Below are 22,500 nucleotides of genomic sequence, written 5' to 3' on the forward strand. Positions count from 1 at the left end.
CAATGATCTAAAATGCACCATTTCCATATGGAAGGAAGGAAGGAAGGTCATTGTCTTTTTTTATTCTTATTTTACGTCTCGTAGGGGGTTAGTGCCATCAGTACACCTCACGCTGGGCACTGTGGGCAGTACTTAAGGTTCTTTGCAACGTTCCTTTGTCCCCTAGCTGCAACCTCGTACATTCATTTTACTGTGGCTTTGTTCATATTCTTTTTCACCTTCCCCTAGCAATTGTTTCTTAGTGCAACTGCTTTGAGGTTTTCCCCCAGTTACACCTTTCAAACCTATTCATTCGCAATTTCCCTTCCAGCGCTGAATGACGTCATACATCCCAGCGCTTGGCCTTTAGCCTAGATTCTATATTCAATTCATTCAACAGAAGAAGGCAGCTCTGCATTAAAGCTGGAAGGGAAAGAAGAAAAACAATAGAGACAAACCAGTGTGAAGGAGACGTTAGAGGCGCCGATACAAAGGTTAGACTTCGAATTTGTCACCAGGACCAAAACCAGGGTTGAATGAAGGACTACAAAAAAAGAGCGGGAAAAGTTGATTAGAGGATTACTTGAAAGGGTTGACTGAAACACTGGAGGAAGTGTTGAAAGTGCTGAATACAACTTGGGAATAAAGGTTGGAAGGGTTGACTGAAACTGGAGTTGGAATAGAAAGGATTGAATGAAAGATTAGCGTAGTACCAGGACCCACTTTGGAGTAGGAGTAGAAAAGACTGAAAGGAAGCCAGGAGTAGGGGCAGCAGCGGTTGAGTGAAATAGTAGCGGCGAAGTAGAAATTCTAGACTGAACGAAACAGTTCAGTGGGAGTTGAAAGGGTTGAATGAAGAACTCGAGTTGCAGTTGGAGTTGTATGAAAGGCGTTGCCGATGGTTGAAAGGATTGATGAAAAGGTTGATTGAACGCCCCGAGAAATGTGAGAAGCGACAAGCGAGAGATTTCAGGCTAAGCACGGTAAAATGGTTAGTTGATTTGAAATAGTTGCGTGAAAGAATGCGTGGTCTCCAGCCTGTGACCAATTATTAACGACTTCGATTCGATTTAGGTACAAGATATCTGATTCAAGTGAGTATTTAAGATATAGTACGAGTTTTCCTTTCCGCCAGGCATCTGTTATAATTTAACTCTCGTAGGGGAGTAGGGCTCACAGTGCACTTCGAACGGTGCATTGTAGGCATTAATGAAGGGTGTTTGCAGCGCCCCTTCGCTTTCATTCCTTTTACTGTAGCTCCGTTCATATATTTTCTTCCGTCTGACTTTCCACCCTCTCTAGCATTTGTTTCGTGGTGCAACTGCGAGTTTCCTGCTGTTATTACACCTTTCAAACCACCCTACTGTCAATTTCCCTTTCAGCGCTGAATGACCTCATAGGTCGCAGTGCTTGGCCTAAATTCTGTATCATGTGCTATTCTCTTTATCATTTGACAGTTTTCCCGTAGCCCCACTTTGCCCAATAACTATTAAGGAAAGCCTCGTGTCATCATCGCCTGTAACGGAAAAGTGCCTTCTTCGATAAGTTCGGTGTCTCGTGACAGACTGACAAATGAGACTGAGTCGGAGTGACGATAGCATAGCACTTCCCTGATCCCTCCATCCCAACCCAATAAATTCTTCCAAATGGGGACCGGTATGACTGATTCTTTGCACCGGCCCACCCAGGTCATGATGTCAGGCACACTTGAAACAGTGAGGTCCTTAGCAAGGATTCCAATCGGTGCTTTCATGAAGAAGAATCGGTCATTAAACAAGTCACTGAGACTAATAATTTTATAGGTGACTACTTCCTGACTACTTTGGAAATGTAGATGATTATTGTTATTGTAGGCTTTAATTGCGTATTTGTGCGTGGATGTGTGTTCTTTTGTTCCTACTTGCCTGAAATGAGGAAATTCGTCATCGAAGCTGAAATGCAACAGATATTAGCAGAATCTTAAATTGTTATTCAAATTACACAAAGAAAAGAGAGTAAATAAAACAATACCAGTATTATTCCAAAGAATTTTCGTCGTATAATTTGAACACCGTTCCACCAACTGTTTGCTTAACGGTCCAGAGACATTCTGCAGTTTCATGCTTGTGGGTGGGGGATGGGGAGGGAGGTGTATAGGTCGACGTTCTTCTTCGCCCAGACGATTATACCAAGAACCAGGATCTCACTCGATTGCTGGAGATGGCGGGAGTGGTGTTCCTAGACTCCCGTCAGATATTGTTTTAGAACCTGCGGCAGTAATATATTTACATTTCAAGTGTTGGTATAGCTTAATTGGATGACGTTCATTTTATTCAAGCGTCAAGTGAAACAGGGCTATTGTGTTTTACTTGAAAAAAGAGAAAAAAAAAGAAACCTAGTACCGGATTTCCTCTTCCTGTCGAGTGGCATTCTGAACGGAAGAAGAACGGAGTGGCGTGTGTCGGATCTTTCCTACTATCAAAGACTAATATTTATTGGGGATAATTAACTTTATGATATTTGCAGTCTTTTGTTAATGTTTCTACGGTAATCCCCAACGGGTTTGTACTAAACATGCCGCAAAGGTGGACACATTGATACAAATACCGGGTTAAAACCCTCGGATTAATGTGATTTTTTTTTTATTTCTGTTACTTTTATACCTGTGACTTTTTTTTATTAGTGTTATTATTACCTGGATTCGTGCTTCATAAGTTGTCATTTACAGTGTTGCCAAAGCGCGGAGAAATGACCAAAAGTGCGGAGAGGATTCGAGGGGGAAGATTGAATGCAGAGCTGCGGTCTGCACTCCTCACGTATGCGGCCTGTAGGTCCGCATAGTATATATGCTTTTAAAACTTTTTTTCATTAATAAAAAATGATTGAAATTATATATTTTTGAAAATACTAATATTTTTGAAAAATTAACCATTTTCACTAGTCTCGAGTGTTCGTGAGCCAATATCAGATACGATCATATACGATTTTCAATTAAGAACCGATTTTGTCAACAGCAGATGACGTAACCCAATGCATTCATTCTTTAGGTCCAGCAATCTTCAATTTGCCTTTGTAATAATATATATAGGTTAGTAAAATTTGGTTAATTTGTGAAATCTTAGGGTGAAGACTGACTTTAATTAATGTAAACTTAGTCATGTGTAACGAGTTTTTATTTATTTTTTGAGAAAACAACTGCAAATATGTACTAGGTAATTTCATTAGTTGAAGTGATTCAACTGATTATAACCGAATAAGTTTCGATATCAGTATGCTAGAAAGTTGTGTATTATAATCGTGGATTTTCTTTATATTAATGTAGCTTATTGATAAAAAAAAGGACCAATTATGATGTGCTCTTTTCCAATTTTTTGAAACTCATAGCCCTGAATAGGGCATAATATGCTGTCCATTCTCTTGGGGAAATATCTCATTTCAAAATATCCGGATCATAAAAGGTGACATATAGACCTACATGTTTCATATCGTTTTTGTCAGTTTACAATGTTTATGGCATTGATTTTAAGCCTAGACCTACGTTATATATTAGGTTGTTTATTATCATTAATACTTCAGCCAACGTTTGATTTAACATACAGCATATTACCTTAAGTGACAAATGTGGCTTAAAAAAGAAAAGAAAGAATAAACTACTTATGAATATCGAAGGATTTATGGAGCTTGTCAACTTACTCTGTGGGGAACGCAAAGAAATGAATGCAAAGCCAACCGTTTTTAGTAAAGAAATACATTTTAGTGCAGTTTTTTGTAACTTCCCACTTTTTGCTGAAAACTTTATGAATAAATTTACTTGCCCTTGTTCACTTTGTAGCCTAATTTACGCATCAAATCATATACAACAATCATAAATATAAAACAGTAATCACACACGCACACACACACACATATATGGTGTGTGTGTGTGTGTGTGTATCGAATGTAATAAACCAGCTTCAAGACTGAACATTGTCCGCGTATCTCGTTCGATTCTAAATTTTACTATCATTAAAGTTACGTAATGTTTCAAAATATATGAAGCACCTGAATTTCGGAAAGGGGAAAATCTAACTCTAAAAAGGTTTAATTAGTAAACCCAAATCATATACTGGAAAAGATACGGTTAATGTAATATAACCAGGATGACTATTTCGTCTAGTTAGTGTAGCAACATAACATTGCTTGGCAATTAACACTATACACCTCCCGGTGAGGAGCTAGTTTCTCTGTGACGTGCGGACTTCGCGGCAACCCTGTATTGTTGTAATCATTCATAACTCAGTCGCTCATCAGTTTGGATGGGTAGATGTAAGCTAGCGTCGTAACGATTGTGGTCATCTCTGGAGGTTATCGTAATAGCTCTGTGTACGTTTCAATCCTTAGCGTTTATGAACAGTGACGTACGACGAGTGAAGGAAAACTTATTTTTAAGTCACGGAACACTGATTATATTTGTAACCGTACAAGTGGTGCTTCGTCAATGAAAATATTGCCTTTATCAAGAAGGCTGCTTCAGTTTAGCCCTTAGATGTTGAGCAGGTAAGCAGTGGTGAGAGAGAGAGAACACACACATATATTAATATTAATCGAGATATCTGGAGAGTTGAGTCACTCTACCTGTGCTGAAATGGACTAGGAATCCTCATATGCCAACGTGCACACGCTCAACTGTTGAATTACTTTGGAAGGCAGGAATTTAAGCCAAAGACCAAGCACTGGGACTTGTGAGGTCATTCAGCAATTGTTAAAGAGGATGGGAAGTCAGATGGAAGAAAGAGAATATGTACGGATGTACGGTAAAAGGAATGAAAGAGGTTTCAGCTGTGGGCCGAGGGACGCTGCAAAGACCCTGAAGTAATGGCTGCAGTGCATCACGTGAGGAGCACTGACGGGACTACCCTCCAGAGGGTGGTTCATGTCTTTTTTTTTTTTTTTTTTTTAAGTACTTCATTTTACTGGGCCTCCGTTTATATTCTCTCTTTCTTCAACTGGATTTACACCCTCTCAAACAATTGTTTCATAGTGCGGCTGCGAGGCATTCCTCCTTTACACCTTTCAAATAATCTTATTGTTAATTTCCTTTTCAGCGCTGAATGACCTCATAGGTCTAGGCCAGACCATGGTCTTTGGCCTAAAATCTATTCTACTCTGTAGTTTGGGTCACTGTTCTGTTGAGCTTTAGAGGAAAAATCCTCCTCCATTCAGGCACCCTGGTATCACCTGTTAAGCCACCCCTTCCTATACTCTCTTCTTCTAGTACTTATACGACAGGCTTTGGCATTCTCATTGTGTTCCTGGTTGTTCAGCTGTCTTAACCTTTTTTCCTTCAGTGGCAAGTTCCTTAACCCTTGATATTTCTACTATTGGTACATTATAAGGTGTTATCCCTCTCGTATTTCATCACAAAATAGACAGCAATATGTATTGCTAACTCCATGCCGCAGTTGGCCACTTTGGGGGTTATGTGTCAATAACGTTTAGTGTTTAGTGGTGGTCACTATAGTCGTCTCCGTTCATGGTGTCCATCATCTCAAACGGACACACTTACATATGTATGTATTTTTATACATTTACGTATATATATATATATATATATATATATATATATATATCTAATCACGAAAACTGTGTGATTCTACATATTTTCATGTAACTTCGTGTGACGGCACTCTCTTATTGCTGTAGATTATTGCTAAACTTTTAGTAGCTCCGAAGGGTAATAAAGATGTTATCACACGCTCTCCTGGTAAAAGTCGATATATATATATATATATATATATATATATATATATATATATACATATATATACATATATATATAATATATATATATATATATATATATATATATATATATACTTATAATGTATGCATGCATATTATATTATTTTACCCAAATCTCAACAATTCAACTCTTTTACAAGACAGGTTCGTTTCACATAGTTACAGGATAAATAAATCAATTCACGTTGCATTTTGTGCGTGCATTACTTGCTTACATTCACACACACACACACACACACACATATATATAATATATATATATATAATATATATATATATATATGTGTGTGTGTGTGTGTGTGTGTGTAGCGTAAATTGCCACGTGGAAAGTGAAAGATGGAACAAAAGATCCTTCGCCTTTAATTTAAGGCATTGTAAAGTTTGCTTGAAAATACCTGAAATTAAAGGCGTTGTTTCTCTTACCCGCTGGCTACATGCTCTGTTTATCTTTAATATCACGTTGTTATTCCCTCGAAAGAAGTTTTTATATGCATGTCTAGTACGTAGACCGTGGTCTAGTTACTCTAGTTAGTCTAGTAGATGGTACTCACACCTTCGAATGTATCCGGGTCGGGAGGTGCGGAAACGATGATTATGGTCGGTCAATGATTTCTCTCTCGCAGAGAGATCAACCAACGGAAATAATAGCACTTATCGGCTCACTCACCCATCGTCGGATGAGAGGGGGAACATCCATTTTTGGAGAGATATTTCGATGTTGGGGGGAATCCTTTCTCCACCATCAAGCTCATCTGTCCCTCCCCCACCTCCAGGAGTCCCTTTTCCTCCCCTCACCTCCAACTCCGCCAAGCCCTCCCTCCACCCAACCGTGAAGTCGTTTAAAAAAATCATGCCGGGTTACCGTTCTTCCTACCGTGAGTGTGATGTCCTCGGCAGTGTTGTCAATGCGTTGTTGTCAGTGCAGTGTTGCCAGTGCGCTTTTCTCGCTAATGTAAATGGTTGCCACTGTAAGATCAGAGACCATTTATGAATATTGCTATTATATTGCTACTTTCCTGTTGCAGTAGATAATGTTCGTTGTTGTAGTATTGTTATAGAATACAATATACATATCTATACATATATAATATACATACATACATACACACACACACACACACACATATATATATATATATATATATATATATATATATATATATATATATAGATATATTACACTTTTAGAAAGAGTCGAGCCCTACAAGTTGTTGGCTGAGGCAGAGGATAAGGACTGTGCATTTGCAACCAGTGTTAAGTAAGCCTATAGCAATAACATCCCAGTAGACCTATGAACCGCAAGTGCAACATTGAAGTATTGCAGTTAATTTAAATTACAGAGATGCTGCAGTTAATGTAAATTCCGTACCTCCTTTCATATTCTCTTTCTTCCTTCTTACTCTCCACCCTCTTCTAACAATTGATTCATAGTGCAACTGCGAAGTTTTCCTCCTGTTACACCTTTCAAACCTTTCACTGTCCATTTCCGTTTCAGCGCTCAATGACCTCATAGCTCCCAGTGCTTGGCCTTTGGCTAGTATTCCATATTCAACCCAACTCCATCTGAAAGAGAATGGCGTATGGTGAGTATATGTACGTATATATACTTGTATATGTATGTATATATGAGTCTTATCACATTACCGTGATTCATATACACGCATTAAACTACAAATGTCCTTTAATATCTAACTCAGTCTACCTCGGAATTAATATATTTTCATATATTTTAACCGAAGGAGAATTTTTTAGTCGATAGGAAATTCGCCGGCTCATGGACGCGAACCACAGAACCGAGAATTCATGACACAGTGAACCACACGCTTCCTGAATAGGATATATTCTTGGTTCCGTGTGGTTCGCGCCCATGAACCGTCGAATTTCTTATAGAATAAAAAAGTCCATTTCGGTTAACATATATGAAAAATATATTAATTCCGAGGTAGAGTGAATTAGATATTAAAGGACATTTGTAGCTTAATGCGTATGTGTGTGTATATGTGTGTGTGTATGTTTTGTGAAATATGAGAAATTGTTTGGCTCATACTTTTATTGATGTCCGTTTTATCATAATTATGAGTTGCCAGCGGATATATAAATTACTTTGTTAGATCTGTGTACCCAGAAACACATTAAAATTTCAAATTTTATTGGCAGTACGGTGTCACATAGCAACGTACTTAAGGGGAACTTCTGGTTAATAGCCATTAGTTTTGCGAAACAGACCTTTTAATAAGCTAAAATATGAGCTTTTGCTCGAATCTGTAGGTAATCCCATGTTTTTACAATTGAATTTCAACTTAGCGCAGAGGTACTTCAATGGAGAGCGCCATTTATCCAGGATTCGACTATGTTGCCATCTGGCGGATTAGTACCGATGACGTAGTGTCGCGGTCGCCACTCGCCTCACAATAAGAAGGGCAGCGAAGCATGCGTATTGTATTGTTATTCGACCTCGGTATTGTCATTGTGTTTTATGTCCATTGTCATTCAAATAGCGTCAGTTATTCCAACTTGTATGACGTTTCGAAGGGAGGATATCAACTTCAAAACCTTTCAACCTACAATGCAAACCTTGTCTGTTCGGACCATTTCTTGCCAACAGATTTAAAAGATGACATTAGGAGCAGGTTATTAGGTATGGCTATGAAATTTATGTCAAACCTATGTTTTGGGAACTTCCTTTCCCTCTGAACAGACCAGGGTACCGACGAAGATAGGGCGGCTATCTACCGCTATCTATACTACTATGGTGCCTTTGTTATAACTTAGAAAACTGTCGACAATTTTCGGAATCCGTCGTAGTTAGAGAAGTGTCTGAATCAATTGTGACGTGCAAATCCATGTCGCACGTGTAAGCTGCCATTTTTATTGTGCAAACCATGCCTGGCGGAATAGTTCCGCCTGTCTGAGCCTACCGCGATACGACGTCACACATAACAGATGAGTCACACATAAATGGCTTCGCCTATGGTGCAATAGAAAATTGGTTGTAAAAATTAAATAAACGCCCCTTTCAAAAAATTTTTTGTTCACCGTTGGTACTTAAATTGAATAATACTACATATGGAATAGCTAACATGCAACCAGAAGTTCCACTTTAACTAGTATATATTTCACTCGAAAAACTTAGAAAAAATAAGGTTTCCTTCTACATAAATTTCTGTCTGTATTACACCGGTTATTTTTACGAAAATTACTGGATATAACTAAATTCCTTTTTTTATGTCTTGTGTAAGACGGATTCGATCATGTAAAACAAGCTACTGCTCAGATATGCTCGTCATCAGATCAGGAAATGCCGTATAAGAATGCCTTCTTCATTTGCAACTATCCTAAATCATGGCAATGGTTTCTCATTTTCAGGTCGGTTAATATTCTTGGCAGCCGTGGGAAATATGGACCTGAATCCTAAGTCTAATTCACTGCCTTAGATTGTGGCAGCTATCCGCTGAACAGCACAACCGCCAGTGGACTATAGGTCTAGAAACCTCCCTTACCTCCATTCCCCCCTTAGTAAGTAGGAAGGTACTGAAGGACCCAGGAAATTGTTGATGAATTGTTGAAGAATTGCGATGCCAAAGTATCTGCTGAAACCAGAGGTTACTGAAGGACTTTGAAAATCTATAAGGATACTTCGAGATTACTAGAGGACATAGGAAATTGTTGTGGGAACTCTGAAATTACTAAAAAAACATCGGAAATTGTTGGGGGAACTCTGAAATTACTGAAAACATCGGAAATTGTTGGGAACTGAAATTACTGAAAACATCGGAAATTGTTGGGAACTGAAATTACTCAAGGACATCGGAAATTGCTGGGGGAACCTTTAGCTTTCCACACGGCGTCGGTCGTTGACAAAGAAAGTCAGAGGTTGGTGATTGTCTTTGAAAACTGCCGAATAAACCCACAACCACTGCAAGGCTTTGAATAATTCTGACGAAAAGCGAAAAACTTACTAAAACAAATAACAGAACTGATTGATGAAAGATGACTGAAAGGCTGAATTCAAACAGTGTTGGAGAAACCTTAAGGTTACTGAAAAAATACCAGAATTGCCGTTATTGCCGTTGCTGAAGAAACTCAGAGGTTACCGGAGGAACTTTGAAAACTCGGTGGAATAACAGGAGAGATGAAGGAAGATCTACAAATATCATTGAGGAAGCCTTGACTCTTCTGAAGTCAAGTCCCCTGACACTAGAAAAGCAAACTCCATGATCAATACTAGTCCCAGGAACTGCTGAAGAACCTAAAAGGGTAGTGCTTGATCACAAAGAATGTCAAAGAGTTCCGAAAGTTACGGTTTCCCGTAAATCATGAAGAGTTACTGAGAAATCATGTTGTCGAAGAAACCCTATTATTGTAAGACCTAGAAATCACCAAAGCTGCACAGAAATTGTTGCAGGAACCTAAGATAGCTTAAAAAAAAAAAAAAAAAAAACCACGGAGGGTAAAATTCACATAAAACACCCAACAGCTACTGGAGGACGCCAAAATTTTGCTTTAAGGCCCAAGAAATTGCTAGGAACACTTAGAAGTTACTTGACATACTCTTAAAAGTGTCTCGAGAATATCAGAAGTTAATGCGTTTTAGTGTCTCGAGAAGGTCAGGAGTTAATGCGGGACCCTTGAAATTGTTCAGGTTAGCTAAAAATTAATGCTGTTAAACAGGTATTGCATTTGAATAACTAGGAAAATGAGTCTCGTTAGAAAATGATGGCAGATGCTCATTTGAGGAAGTCACATATCCAGTCATAAAAATGTTTAAATGAGAATACATCTTAGTTTTGAAGTCTGGCTTTTATATTTGTTAGTGCATTCCCGCTGGAAACCTTACATCTGAACTTGGTTTGAAGTTTACACAAACGCCTAAAATAATAACTAATTTTGAACGTTTAGTGTAGTTACCTGAATTTGCATCATTAAGTCATGTTGGCAATATTTATCTGTATTATTAAGGTTCCGTAAGTTGTAAAGAGATAAAGTTGAATGATGGAGCCCCGCGTATTAGAGGAAGAGCTGCCATTGATGACTCATGCTCCTTCTACTCCACATCGGAAGTGGTTCCAGAAGCGGTATGCGTTGTTTGTTATCCTCGTTATTTCTGTTTTCTTCTTCTATGCCCAAAACATTACTGTCAACACTGACATCGACAATTACGCACACATGGTTGAGGCCAAAGAGAAAGTAAACGCGAGAAGGAATGCAACTAAACATAGACCACTGCATTCCAAGGCTACTGAACATGGCGTTGTTGGTAATGGTTCTGTTAAGCTTCTCAGTCCGTTCACGTTTCGTGCTTCAAACGTGGAAGATGAGTTGTCGAAGGAACAGAATGATGATGAACGCATAGAACCATCTTTCTGGGATTTCTTGGGAGACCCAGCAAACGTTAATTCATTAGAAGTAAACAGGAAAGTTTCAACCGAGGACGATAGACCTATTGTATCATTTAAAATGTCTGGTGGTGTAAGCCATATTAGTAAAGCTGGAAACACTATGTTTGAGGATACAACTACTACATCTGATCCAACAGTGCCATTAACGTCATATACATTTGATGGGGAAAATACCAACCACGGTAGTCTTCAAGAAACAAGCACCGCGATCAGCACTGGCACACCTAGTACCACTAAAGTACCTGAAACAGCAGCTGCTCTCAATCCAGTGCACGACTCCGAGAGTAAACCTCTATCCGGCTACAAACTGATCCTCTTTTACACGAAATTCTTCGGTGGTTCGTGGTCTAATTTTTTGAGGAACGGACGCACTGAACTCGCTCATCACCGATGCCCAGTGCACCAGTGCCTTTTCAGTTTCGATAGGTCTGACGTCTCCAAGGCAGATGCTCTGATCTTCCACGCGACAGGGTATGATCCGAATGACCTCCCTGAAATACGCCATCCTCATCAACGCTACGTTTGGATGAACGTTGAAGCTCCATGTCTCGACCAGAGGACCAGCAACGAACCGTATCATGGAAAGCCGGGTTTCTTCAACTGGACCGCGACTTACCACAGGGAATCGGAGGTTCTCATCGCCTATGGTGGACTGGTGCCCAAGGAAGGTAAGATTTTGATTATGCTGTGCGAGTAATTTTATAAAAAAAGGCATGGTTTATTGTGCTTTGCTGTTATTTCCTGAATAGTGATTTAGAGGAAAGTGTTAGGGTCAACCCTAGGTTAGAGTAGGGGAAACAAACGAGTGGACTAGCTGTGCCAGTCTTGCCCGCTTGTTGATCCACCCTCCGAAAAAGTATTTTAACACGACCTGACATCGGATATGGGCACCAGTCACGAGTCATCGGTGATGGAAGCAACACCTCGATACCTCTACTCTCCTTTCGAAGTTTTTTTTTTTTTATCTTTTATTTAAAATATCTAATGTACAATACATTTTTTATTACATATGTTAGGGAGCAATATTAATTTTATTTTTCATATACAGCACTTAATTAAATTAATAAGCACTTTTTGTATACAAAAAATTGTACAAACATTCAGCGTACAATAATTTCCTCACATTTTTAGACAGGGGTCTTCAACCGAGTCACATACAATAATTAATACCCTTCTTGAACAGAATTCGAGCTTTCGAAGTAAATATTTTCTCCAAAAGTACTTTTTCAAAGGATGGATAAAAAGCGGGCAAGATTGACACAGCTAGTCCACTCGGTTGTTTCCCCCAGTGTTGTTAAATCAAGCATAAACTCTGAGAGAAATGGATGTTAATGGGTAGAAGGACTGATCAGAATGATTGCCACTACCATTGTGTAGATTGCAAGTTCTTTTGTAATAATAATCTCGGTTTCCCTGCTAAACTTGGATGTGATGTTATGGAATGGTCGCGTGCCTATAAACTGAAATATTACCGACATTTTTGCTTTAAAATAAGCTCATTTAACAATGATCAAAACAGCTAAATAGCTTATTTGCTTACAGGTGACAAAATGCCATCTCGCCTCTCCCCTATAGACCGCAACAGCGTTTCTTACCGAAAATACGTGGAAGTTCTGTCCAAGAGAGTGCGCCTTCACAGTAAGACCAATAGAACGCGAGGTTTGAAAGATGAGTTGCCTAGTGGAATAACAGGAAGGAGTGAAGTTCCGAATAACAAAACAGGTGCCATAGATGAACTTTTAGCCAAAAGAATGCCAGATAAGGAGGAAGCGTCAGCCAACAGAACGCTAGACAATAAATCACCGGGAAGAGACGATTTTTCAACCGATAAAACGCTTAACAGGGACGAAGTCTCGGCCAGTAAAACGCTTAAAAGGGACGAGGCCTCAGCCAATAGAACGCAGGGAACGGAAGCAGTTCCGGCCAGAATAGAACGGAGTTGGGGAATCGTTCCACCGAGAGGACTCATCTTTTTTCTCCCGTCCCAAACTGGTGGCCTGGATGGTTTCCCACTGCAGCACAGTGTCTGGTAAGATGAAAGACGAATATAGGTTCCTTTTGATTGTTTGCTGTTTTACATTTTCTGTCTTCTTTGTTATTTCACTTCACAGTTTATTCATCTAATTTCCTTTTCTGTACTGGGGTGCGTTTCCCGTGGGGCCGTCGGTTTTTGTAAAATTCTGCTTATCTAGTTGGGTTCTCATTTGACTTATGATATTAATAATAATAATAATTTTTGGTATTTCTACAGAAGCAGTCCGCACGGACTGCAAGGAACGTAACCGCGGATACGACATCCACTAGGGATTGGGAAGTCCAATGTATTTCGCCGTGTTTAGTACTGGCTGGTCCCTGAGGGGTTAATTACAGTCGTCCGAATAAATATTACTTAAAATTCTTGTTCAGTAGGTAAAACTGCATAGATAAACCGCAACTGCCATAGTCTAGGCCGCCGCGGATAAGTACCCTAGCTCTACCTATTTTTTTTATATTAATGACTATACCAAGCATTGTTTTAGTATAAGTCGTGTTTTGAGTCTAGGAAATGGGGATGGGTCTAGACCTGTTGTCACCCCAAAAATTGGCGAAGTCGAAACAAGTAAAACACGAAATCCTAAACGTAATGTAATTGGTACATTTCAATCTAGAAAAGATATCGTTGTTTGCTCTGCAATGCAACAAAACTATTGAAAATGTATAGGCAAAATTTTATGACAAATATGAATAATATACGAGTGGAGATTCAGTCTGTCAAACCCACGCAAATACTAAAAACCGTTTCGAGTCTTTTAAGTCATCTGTATATCATTTCGATCATAACCAAGTCTATCATTTCAAAACATACATTTTTCCAATATGAAAGTTCAGTAAAGAAAATCAGAGGATTTTTTTTTTATGAATATGGAAAAAAGTTCTTTTAGAAATCCCGCGGTTTGAGGATGAAGTTCTGATCAGGATCATTGATGATAGTCCTACAAGTTTCTCATACGTCCGATGTTTAAAAGGATTGATACATCCTTAGATATTTTATTTATTTATTTTTGAAGGAATATGCCGTAAGCCATGAGAAGACGTTTATTTTTTAGAGGAGGTGATACTTATCTGAAGAGAGAGACAACAGTCTCCTAAATATAGTACTTACTTTCTATATTTTGGCGTTTTTACGGGTTCCTTTTATTAGATGGAATTCTCTTGTAACATAACATTTTTACCAGTCACACACACACACACACACACACACACACACATATATATATATATATATATATATATATATATATCATATTTATATATGTATATATATATATAGATATATATACATATTTATATATGTATATATATATATATATTTATATATATATATTATATATATATATATATATGTGTGTGTGTGTGTGTGTGTGTGTGTGTGTGTGTGTTAGAGAAAATGAAAATATTGCATTTTCTCCTTGTTTACTATCCTGAAACAGGGCTGGGAGCACTGTTGCCAATTACTCACTGTTTACCCCGCCAAAACTCGGAACAAAACCTTGAGAGTAAGTGATTTTCGCGTGTTTATTTGCAATAAACGTAAATATACGAGCAATTGTATCATTACTGCATTACTATGGCACCTAAAATTCAAGGTAACAGCTATCGGCCTATGTTGAGAGCTCTGCTAGATTGGCAACGATGGCTGGGAGCCGGCCCAATGAATATGGATATCCACGCAAATGCTCCAGGCTAGCTCCCCCCCCCCCCCCCACCCCCCCCCCCCCCCTCACCCCAAGCCTTCAGCGAGAGCATTTCGCGTCACTTTGTAAATCCCTCGGAATTTATTATTTTTTTTCCGGGATAAGGAGCTATGTAAAGACTCGTTGACTGTGAAGCTTTTTTTTTTTTTTCTTTTTTTTTCAATTCCGTTCGGAGCTGTGCAGGTGATGTGGCGTTGCAACGTCTTATGGTCAAAGGCTGGGATACGTTGCTTGACTTTTGACTTTTATCGGAAGACAGTATCAGGCTTATTTTTTAAGAATATTATATACATAGATATATATATATATCATATATACATATATAATATATATATATATATATGTATGTATAGATATATATATATATATATATATATATATATATATATATATATTTGTGTCTCTATTTATATTATAAGATATGTTTACAATATATATATATATATATATATATACTTATATATATATATCGAACTACAAATGTCCTTAAATATATATATATATATATATAGATATATATATATATATATTTGTGTCTCTATATATTTGATAAGATATGTTTACAATATATATATATATATATATATATATATATATATATATATATATCGAACTACAAATGTCCTTTATAATATATATATATATATATATATATATATATATAATACGTCATATATATATATACTATATATATATTATATATACATATATATATATATATATATACCTATATATATATATATATATATATATATATATATATATATACATTTATGTAATATATACGTATATATGTAATTGTATATTTATATTTATAACATATATATATTAAATATATATATAGTATATATATATATATATACCCCCTATATATATATATATATATATATATATATATATATATAAGTTCTTTATTTGTATATATACATATATGAATATAATTATATATAAAATAATCGAATATATTATATATATATATACTATATATATATATATATTATATATATATATATATATAGATAATATACGTTTGTGTATTCGCGCGCACACACAGGTGGGCAATCACCGTGTCATCCTATACCTTTTCCAGGTCGCGAACTATACATCGACGAGCTGAAGAAGCACATCCCCGTCGACGTCTACGGTTCCTGCGGCACCCTGACAAATGCGGGAGGAACCACTTGGACACTTTCTGCTACACAGACCTCCTGCAGCCCAACTACAAGTTCTACCTGGCCTTCGAGAACAGCTGGTGCCAAGACTACATCACTGAAAGGTGGGTATGTATGTATGTATACTATACGAATACATACATACATATATATATATATATATATATATATATATATATATATAATAATAATAATAATAATAATAATAATAATAATAATAATAATAATAATAATAATAATAAAAGGAGCCCATAAAAACGCCAAAATATAGAGAAAATACTATATTTCAGCAGTCTCTGAAATATAGTATTATCTCTCTATATTTTGGGGTTTTTATGGGCTTCTTTATTAGATGGAATTCTGTTGTAACAGAACATTTTTACCAGTGTTACGAAGTCCCAAGTATCTGGTTACCAATCATCAACTGTTACCTCACAAAAGCCAGACACCTGAACCCTCATCACAGGTATTAACGACTGAATGCTCTAAAGGCAACAGTGATCCTTAACAACTTACCAGTATTGCAGAAAATCAGACTAAGTTCATCAAAACAGGTGTGAGGTAATCTTGTAAGTAATTAAATTAATAACAAAGGGCATCACTCTATCACAACTTTAAAGTCTAAGTATTTCCCTTGTTTAAAAAGTCTAAGTACTTCCCTGGTTCTAAGTCACTTCAAGTAAATTGAAGGAAAACAGATTAATTACCACTCATATGTTCTACCTAACATCAATATAATCATAATTAAATGCAAATATACTGGTGTAAGATAAAGAAAACACTTATAAAGATTTTAAATAAAAAATTTATTATTAAACTCAAATTTATAAGTGAAATTCACAATATCAGGGAAAATTACTGTTACTTGAAAAACAAAGTAAAGTATAATTAATTCTTGAATAAAATTAAGTAAAATTAAATCAAATTAATTTATCACAAAATTCATGAAAATGAATTCAATCAAAATTCAAAAGTGTTAGGCATTAATTGAAAATTTGAAATTAATTCACAAGTGCTAAACAATAATAAAATTTGAAAAGAATTCTAAGTAAATGCAAATTAATCCACAAGTGTTAAATTTACTTAAATGTGGCAATGATTAAGCAATGAAAATAACTAAGTCAATCAAATTATGAATGGCAAATGAAACAGAAAATGTGGACAATATCAAATAAAACAAAAAGGCACACTTTCAACAAGAAAATGAACAAATGCATAAAAATGAAACAAACACAAAACACACAAATTTGTAATGTGTAAAAGTGTAAATCTTTTCACTCAAAACATTGTAACCATCAGTTTTTACCAAAAAACCTTCGTAACCATCTGTTATTCGTTATTAGTTAACCACTGTTCCAATCCGTTATTAGTTAACCACTGTCCCTATCCGTTATTAGTAACCACTGTTCCTATCCGTTATTTTAGTTAACCACTGTTCCTATCGTTAATAGTTTTCTTACCCAAACCATCATAACCATTAGATATTAGTTGCAACTAATAAAAATATAACACACTTTACCTTTTTGTATACCAACTTCTTTCTTGTTTTACACTTTCACAAAAACCAGGCGCCGTTACAACAACAATGTTTGTTCAGATTCCACAAAAAACACTATTTAACACTAAATAAACTAAGAAATATCAAATATGAAACTCTCAAGTTACGAGTGACCAATTTACGTTACGTTAATATAATCTCAAGGATGTCGAGGGAGAGAGAGAGAGAGAGATCTGAACGCCTTGAGTATTGAAGGTGTAATGAAATAATCTTCCTTACGGAAGCTGGACAGTGGATGACACAAAACGTTTTTGGGCAAAAATTCTTCTAGAAGCTTTGAAATCTTATGGAACTTTACATACAAAATGTGCAATCTGCATGTGGCTTTGATCAAAGACATACATGTATGAGACCAGTCGTTAAAAAAAAAAAAAAAAGACATACTCGACTCGATCGACCGAAGCAGAAGCCCATCATCTTACTTGATGACAGATTCTCAAAAACACAAATGAAGTCTCGAGCTCGCTTATCAAACGTGTTGACAGATTAGGAAAAACAACTCCAGCTTTGAACGGACAAAGATATTCTCTCTTTTTCTGCATTCTACGTTATATATATATATATTCTTTTACATATTATGTTATGGAAAATCTGAACACATTTAAAACATCCTATCTCTAAGCTATCTAGGAATCTGAAAAAATGTTTTTCACAATTCTACATAACATTTTATACAGTCACAGAGGAGATATATGCATTTTGAAAGTAGCAATATATAATACCAGTCATATATATATATATATATATATATATATACTATATATATATATATATATATATATATATATATATATATATATATATATAGATATAATATAATATATATATATATATATATGATATATATATCTATATAATATATATATATATATATGCATATATATATATATATATATATATATATATATATATATAATATATATATATATATATATACATACGTATATATATATATTTATTTCTCATCATCAGGATTTAAAAATATCTCATTGTGCCTCGCCCTTCCTATTTCGTAGTCATCCCGTCTGCTCCGACCTTACATTCATTATTTATTTACTGCATCCTCTATACGGGACCTCCGCAGGTTTTCCTCCCACTAAAGTACGGCCTAGTCCCCGTCGTCTACGGAGGAGCCAAATTTGAGGACTTCCTCCCTCCTCACTCCTATGTGGACGCCACTACCATGTCTCCCAGGGCCTTAGCTAGGGAGCTCACCCGGTAAGTATTGGTATTCACTGTTATTCATATTTATTTAGAATGTTCTGTTCTTTTTTTGTTGGTTCTGGTAACCTGAACATCTATTATTATTATTATTGTTGTTTGATGATGATGATAATAATAAAATAATAATAACTAATAATAATAATAAAATAATTAAAATAATAATAATAATAATAATAAATAGGAGGAGGACGGACACCACTCCAGAAGCAGTCCACCCTCAGCTTCCTAGCCTAGAGGATGTCTGGCAGCTCCCGACGAAAACTAGCTTCAAGAGAGAGAGAGAGAGAGAGAGGTTGTCATCTAGCAACTGACCGCCACAACGACATTATTAATATTATTATTATTATTTTTTATTTTTTTATTTTTTTTGCTCTATCACAGTCCTCCAATTCGACTGGGTGGTATTTATAGTGTGGGGTTCCGGGTTGCATCCTGCCTCCTTAGGAGTCCATCACTTTTCTTACTATGTGTGCCGTTTCTAGGATCACACTCTTCTGCATGAGTCCTGGAGCTACTTCAGCCTCTAGTTTTTCTAGATTCCTTTTCAGGGATCTTGGGATTGTGCCTAGTGCTCCTATGATTATGGGTACGATTTCCACTGGCATATCCCATATCCTTCTTATTTCTATTTTCTGATCTTGATACTTATCCATTTTTTCTCTCTCTTTCTCTTCAACTCTAGTGTCCCATGGTATTGCGACATCAATGAGTGATACTTTCTTCTTGATTTTGTCAATCAACATCACGTCTGGTCTATTTGCACGTATCACCCTATCCGTTCTGATACCATAGTCCCAGAGGATCTTTGCGTGATCGTTTTCTATCACTCCCTCAGGTTGGTGTTCGTACTACTTATTACTGCAAGGTAGCTGATGTTTCTTGCACAGGCTCCAGTGGAGGGCTTTTGTCACTCAATCATGCCTCTTTTTGTACTGGTTCTGTGCAAGTGCTGGACATTCGCTTGGTATTGCACTTCCTACATATGGGAGAGATGTTATTTCTGTCTATCATTCTTTGAACATATCTGGTTCTTGTGCCGCTGTTATAATTCCTTCAGTTTCCTTCTTTAGCTCTCCCCTCTGTAGCCATTGCCAGGTGTCATCGCTGGCTAGTTCTTTAGTCTGTCTCATGTATTGTCCGTGCATTGGTTTGTTGTGCCAGTCCTCTGTTCTGTTTGTTATTCTCCTGTCTCTGTATATTTCTGGGTCTTCGTCTACTTTTAATAGTCCTTCTTCCCATGCACTCTTTAGCCACTCATCTTCTCTGGTTTTCAGATATTGCCCCAGTGCTCTGTTTTCGATGTTGATGCAGTCCTCTATGCTTAGTAGTCCTCCCTCCTTCCTTTCGTGTTATGTATAGTCTGTCCGTATTTGCTCTTGGGTGTAGTGCTTTGTGTATTGTCATATGTTTCCCGGTTTTCTGGTCTATGTTGCGGAGTTCTGCCTTCGTCCATTCCACTATTCCTGCACTGTATCTGATTACTGGCTCTGCCCATGTGTTTATGGCTTTTATCATATTTCCGGCATTGAGTTTTGACTTGAGTATCGCCTTGAGTCTCTGCATATATTCTTTCCTGATCGTGTCCTTCATCTCTTGGTGTTTTATATGCCCTCCTTCCATTATTCCCAGGTATTTGTATTCAGTCTCATCTATGTGTTTGATGTTGCTCCCATCTGGTAGCTTTATCCCTTCAGTTCTTGTTACTTTGCCTTTTTGTATGTTGACTAAGGCGCATTTTTCTATTCCAAACTCCATCCTGATGTCCCCAGATACAATCCTTACAGTCTGGATTAGGGTATCTATTTCCTTGATGCTCTTACCATACAGCTTGATGTCGTCCATGAACATCAGATGGTTAATTCTGTTGCCTCTTTTCTTGTGTTGGCACATGGCATCTATCTTCTGTAGTACTTTTGTCATGGGAATCATGGCTACTACGAAGAGTAGTGGGGACAGTGAGTCTCCCTGGAAGATCTCTCTCCTGATACTAACCTCTGCTAGTCTTATTCCAGAGCTTGTAAGTATTGTGTTCCAGTTGCGCATTGTATTTTTGAGGAAGATGATGGCGTTTTCCTCTGCCCCATATATTTTCAGGCATTCTATTAGCCATGTGTGTGGTATCATGTCGAAGGCTTTCTTATAGTCTATCCATGCCATGCTTAGGTTGGTTTTCCTTCTCCTACTGTTCTTCATTACCATTTTGTCTATCAGGAGCTGGTCTTTTGTGCCCCTACACTTCCTTCTGCAGCCTTCCTGTTGGTGGGGGATGGTGTTTGTCTCCTCTAGGTAGTTGTATAGCCTTTCACTGATGATACCTGTTAGTAACTTCCACATTATTGTAGGCAGGTGATAGGACCTGTAAGTTACTGGCTATATTTCCCTTACTCTTGTCTTTTGTACTGAGGATGTCCTTCCTGTGGTCATCCACAGGTGATTTGAGATACAATGCTGGAGTTGTTCTGCTTTTCGTGGGTGTAGGGCCTTGAAGTCTTTGAGCCAGTATCCATGGACTTCATCGGGACCTGGGGCTTTCCAGTTTGGCATTTTCTTTAGTTGGTGTCTGACTGTCTGTCGTGATCTCTGCGAATATTTGTTTTATTCTCCCTGTTTCTTCTTCCTTGACTTCCTGGAGCCATGTTGCATGTTTGTTGTGTGATACCGGATTGCTCCATATGTTTCCATAGAGTCTCTCTCTTACTTGGTTCGGCTTCAGGAATTTCTTGGTGGTTGTCTTCCCCTCTTAGTTGGCTGTATAGTCTTTTCTGGTTAGTTCCGAATAGTTTGTTCTGTTGGTATCCCTTATTCCTGTTCATGTACCGTTGGATCTTCTGTGCTTTGGCCTTAAGCCTCTGTTTTACATCTTCTATTGTGTTGTTTAGTCCCCTCTCTTGCACTTTGTATTTCACGTTGAGTTCCTCCCTTGTTTTCTTGCTTCTCAGCCTTTTTTCTGCCATCTCTTTCAGTTTACTCTAGTCAGATCTCATCACCATGATTTGCTTTTCCAGGCGCTTTTTCCAAGGAGGTTGCTGTTTTTGTTTCTGTTGGGTTGGTTGTGCTGTTGGTGTTGGTGTTCGTATCCCCATCAGTTCTGCTACTAATCTTGCTCCTGCATATGCCAAGTTATTTGTTTCTGTGATACTGGTGGTGTGTATTATGCCCATTATTTCATTGACCTCACTTGTTTTCTCCCTTAATTTCTTGGCGTTGTAGGCTTTCATGTAGGCTTTCATGTTCTCCCTGTATCTGGTTCCATCCATTGTCTAATCTTTTCTACCCATTCCGTCATCTCTGTTACTTCGTCGGTGTTTCTTCGTGTGTCGTTGTTTGATACCTCATCATCTCTGTCGTCTTCTGTGGCATCGTCACTCAGTTCGTCTTCATGTAATTCGTTGTCGTGTGACATTTCCCTTTCCAGTTCTTCTCTTTCTGTTGGGGAGAGCCAGTTCTTTTTCTTTATGTTTCTTACTTGGTGTGCCAGCCTCTGCTCTGTTTGGGGGGTGTTATTCCTCTCATTCCAGATCTTGACCAACCTTCCTCTATATCCTCTCTCCGTCGAGTTGCTTCTGATGTAGCATCTCCATATTTCCTTTTTTTTTTCTCTTGTCCATTTCTTCCTTTGGTTTGCTTCTGTAGCTCCAATCTCAGGCTGTTGGTTACTGTCGTTGTGGTGGTCA

At 37.3% G+C, this 22,500-nt stretch overlaps 1 pseudogene; it reads left to right on the forward strand.

The window, feature by feature from the left end:
• The first annotated feature begins 4,182 nt into the window (after positions 1-4,182).
• Positions 4,183-22,500, forward strand: part of LOC135197175 (uncharacterized) — a 33,281-nt pseudogene continuing 14,963 nt past the window's right edge.

This window comes from Macrobrachium nipponense, chromosome 18 (assembly GCF_015104395.2).
Source record: "Macrobrachium nipponense isolate FS-2020 chromosome 18, ASM1510439v2, whole genome shotgun sequence".
NCBI classification, from domain to species: Eukaryota; Metazoa; Arthropoda; class Malacostraca; order Decapoda; family Palaemonidae; genus Macrobrachium; species Macrobrachium nipponense.